This window comes from Ips typographus, linkage group LG4 (assembly GCF_016097725.1).
Source record: "Ips typographus isolate SLU linkage group LG4, UJ_Ityp_2.0, whole genome shotgun sequence".
Taxonomy (NCBI): Eukaryota; Metazoa; Arthropoda; class Insecta; order Coleoptera; family Curculionidae; genus Ips; species Ips typographus.
This window is the reverse complement of record NC_138425.1, coordinates 3,867,591-3,871,989: the sequence shown is the minus strand read 5'-3', so window position 1 is coordinate 3,871,989 and position 4,399 is coordinate 3,867,591. Positions and strand designations below refer to the sequence as shown.

Genomic DNA, 4,399 nt, shown 5'->3' with positions numbered 1-4,399 from the left:
AGTGTCCAAAAATTTTGATTTTAAAACATGATATTTCAACAAAGTGATTAAGTTAGTAGTTAACAAAAGTTGGTAGTTTAAAATTATTGAAAACAAAATTCGACCTAGAGTGTCCTACAAAAATTAAGATTTCTTTAAAGGTAGAAGTGTTTAAAATTTCAACTGAACAATCCAAACACTTAGATTAAATTTGAAGGTGTCAAAATCGATAGTTTAAAAAAATGTGTTTAACTGTTCAAAAATGTTGAAACTTTAAGCAAGCAGTGTTAAAAAAAATAGTTTGGTCAAAATTAGGTAGTTTAGAATGTTTAAACCAACTATGTCAAAATTCAAGCTAAACTGTTATAAAAAAATTCAATTTTGTTTTAAGTATATCATAAAAATAATTTACCGCAATGCCCAAAAAAAAATTAAACGAGAATACAATCTGAAGCTGGACCTATAGAGACTAGAGAGAAATTTGACCTTATTATGATTAGAGTCCAAAAATTTGAATTGTTAAAATCAAAAAGTCGTCGAAAAAATTGTATTTCAAAAAAACACTTAGGTTAGGTTAGTAGTTATAAAGTTTGGTAGTCTAGAGTTATGTAACATAACATCAGACCTAGAGAGTCCTAAAAAATTAACCTTTAAAGGTGTTTTTTTCAGTATGCACAATTTGACCTGAACAATCCAAAAATTTAAATTAAACTTAGTAAGTTAGGAATGAAAACATGACACATGACATTATTTTAATGATCTTCGGGGGCTGTTAACAAGCTTGAATCTCAGGTATGATACTACGATACTCATAACTTGTAACTGGTATCAATGCCATGAAATTCTAGCAGGTATGGTACTATCATTTCAGTGGTACCAGCTTAACAACACCATGGCATAGCAGTTACCTTGAAGGATGTGTAGCACTTCTTTAAAATACATTATTGGACCCAATTCACTATATACAACATCCGTGTATGTTTTCATTATAGTGTTAAGATGCATCATCAAGTAGAAACTGTGTGCTCTGTCTCATTAGCGGTCTCACCTTTAATGAGCATACCAAGGGAAGCCGTGAAACAAAACTTCATTAAACTGGAAGTAGGTCGGAGATAATGCCGGAAAAGAAAACCGCTCCAAGTAGTACCTAAACTCGCAATATTCGAAGGACCATAACTTTTTTGGCAGGTCGGATCGTAAAAATTTAAGTATCATCCGCACGCATTGTTTTCGGTTTATGTGTTATTACTGTGAAAAGAAAAATTGCCTCGTCCATTAAGTATTTAAGACGTACTTTCAGGAAACCACCGCGCTCTTAATTCGTTTACCTCTTGGCCGCTCGGAAAATATTTCAAAAATGGTAATTTATTTAACACTAGCACGACATGCCATTTAATAGATAAACGTACCTTCTGGATTTTCTAAAATGTCTATAAATTACACAGCGGGTATGAAGAAAATGGCTCTTTCTCCCAGAGGTGGTTGATAATTGATAGGTGGTCTCAGCTATCAAACTAAAAATTATGGTAATAGGCTGGATTAATTGACTTCTGTCTTTACAGGGGGTGAGAAACATATCAATTTGATTTCGAATGGAGAAATAGGAAAAAATGTGCCCAACAACGTATCTGAACTTGTCATGACTCTTGTAATAGACACCATATAATTACAATCACTTATACCCTACTATTATAACTAGATTATTCAATTGAAACACTAACGTTATGGCTCTTGACTACAGAGGCGTAAGGGGTGATTTTAAACATTACAACAAAAAGTTTTTTGCAGTTAACATGTCGTGTGTCGCGGAAGGAAGTAGCGGTCGAATGACCTGCAAGCTGGTCTATACATGTAGGAAGTGTGCAAGTGCTGCACCTTGCAGTGGTCTCGCACTTTGCCTACATTAATTATTACCCACTTCTTCTACCAACATTCAAATGCGTAATGTTTCGGACGCGTGCCTCGCACACTCAAGCGTTTTTATTGTCCTAAGTAGCTGCTTAATCAAATTAAAGTAACGTTATTTGCGTTGAATGTTAAAAGTGGGCGAAAGCAACCAAACAAGCAGAACGGTGCCTTACGTGCATACGCTTTAGAAGAAAAAGCCAAAAGTTGTGATATAATATTACTCACGGTGCAATCAAATTTTTGTTGTATTATAAAATTCTACACATATAACAGGTAAAGAAATTTCAAACATTCATTGGTACAGACAGAGAAACTTACCAATTTAATACACAAAAGAAGAAGATGAGCAGTTGATGTCGCTGTGATGGTTAATTATCCAAAATATTTCAGCAGAAAAATTAATTTTGAAAATATAGAACAGGAACTCGATGATATAGGAATAATAGCAGCTAGGACTTCTTGGAATATTATTTTTATGGAGGAATTGGAAAGCTACAGGAGCAAGTGATCAAGTTTCTGCCTGCTTAATGAACAATCCCTTAGCTAAGCCTATTATGATAAAAAAAATGAATAGTGGTTTTCCACTTTTGAGTAACCATGCTCATTCTACATCGTATACATTATGCTCACCATCAGACAATTCAGTTCAATAGAGTAATGCACTGAATCTTTATTCACTCTAAAGGTTTTTGTTCTGCTGAAAATTGAATTGTTCTTCCTTTCTGAGGAGCTAAAGCCACGTTTATACTGATACGTATTTCTGAGCAAAAGAATCTTCGATGCCTACTAATCTTAACTATATTTTTTGTTTGGGACACTTTGCAATGTATTTTTGTTGTTACTTGTATTATAAAAAGAAATTGGAACTATCTTTTCTTTCTCGTGTAATCTAGATCTATGGATGAAACTGTCAATCGGGAGGATGCTTAGAAACCCTAGTCAGTTGGAGAGTTTAGGGTGCGTATTCTTGAAACCAGAGAAAATAGTTATCATCTATCAAGTTTGTAGAATGTGACAGAAACCCGCCATTGTCAGCTTCTTCTGTCACATTCTATCAACTCTTGATAATTCCGTTCTATGCTTGCAAAAATTAGGACGCAGATAGGGAAAGTTTGAGGTTTGTACTTATATTTCTATTTATTATTATATACTTATTATTTTTATATCTGGGCCTGCAGTTCACATAGCCCAGGATCGAGACCAGTGATCAGCCAGACTACACTTAATGCCACCAGATCCTCATAGGGTAATGGACTGAAGAGAGAATCTGATCTATTTCTTAAATTTCTTAACCTTAAATGTTTTACAGAAAGATAACTGTGGCTTGTGGCCTGCTAGTGACAATAAAAGACCAAAGAGTAGACATCCAAAGAAAGCCTACTTCTGAAGTCATCAAATTCTCGTCTATTCACAAGAAGACGGAGTTTAATTCCACCACATTACCACAAAAAGAAGCTTTTGACAAAGAAGTGAGCATTTTGAAAATCATTTAGCTTGTCTTTCTTACGATATGTTGAAACGCCATCTTGTGAAGAATAAAGACTTTTAAAATTGTGTTTTATTATGGCCATCCAGTGAAGGTCAACAATTCAGAAAAGGGATTCAAAAGACATTAATGGCAAGTCTATGCCGAAATCAAAATTTCATGATTTTATAAAAATGTACCAAAAAATTAAAAAATCCAAAATTATGGAGAAAACCGAGACCACCAGGATAATTGGTGGAAACATGTTCAGATGCTGAAGCTAAAGTGAAGATAGCAGAGATGACAAGTACTGGGTTACTATTAAGACATCAGTGGAGCAAAATGCACAAATGTTACAATTGTTGCAATTATGTAATCGAACAGCTTTCGACGGGAAGAAATGATGGTGTTGTTACTGAACAGTGGTTAAACCACTTGCAAATATGTAACTGCTGATTTACATGACTGACCTGATGCTTTTGCCTTTCAAGTTGCAAAAAGTCACCTCATAGATAAAGCAAAGTTTTGGCTTAGAAGGAGCAATGGAATTAAGGACTGAAATTCTTTCAAGATGGATTTCCGTAAGACTTTTATATCTGAAACATGTCGTGCAGATTTATAAAAAATGTGCAAAACAGAATCGAGTCTTCAGGGGAGAGCATATAGAATTAAATGATTGAAAGGAAAATGATAATAATTACATTTTCAATAATCTCAATTAAGCTATTTAACATGAACGTAAGTATGCTTCTCAGTTTAAAGATGTTTTGCAATTGAGAGGAGATTGCACTAATCTGGCATTATATCATTGTAATAACAGAGAATTGTTTGATTCAGTTATAGTTTAAAAAACAATGTATAAATAAGCTCCATACCTTCAGACAAAAATTGTGTTGTTTCGGCAGAAACTTTTAAAAATGCATCTCCAAGATTTTTTTGATGATCCAATCCAAAAAATATGTAATCTTAATGAAATTATAATGAACTTATGCACCATTACACGATCACGAAGTATATAAAACAGTGAGAACCATATTTTGGAAACGA

General features: G+C 33.8%; 1 long non-coding RNA gene across 1 annotated transcript; it reads left to right on the top strand.

Annotated features, from left to right (window-relative positions):
- Window positions 1-2,877: 2,877 nt before the first annotated feature.
- LOC145728362 (uncharacterized) lies at window positions 2,878-3,440 on the top strand. The gene is made up of 3 exons (XR_014178071.1): window positions 2,878-3,004; window positions 3,066-3,133; window positions 3,197-3,440. It is a non-coding gene; the product is annotated as an uncharacterized LOC145728362 (long non-coding RNA).
- The last annotated feature ends 959 nt before the right edge of the window (window positions 3,441-4,399 follow it).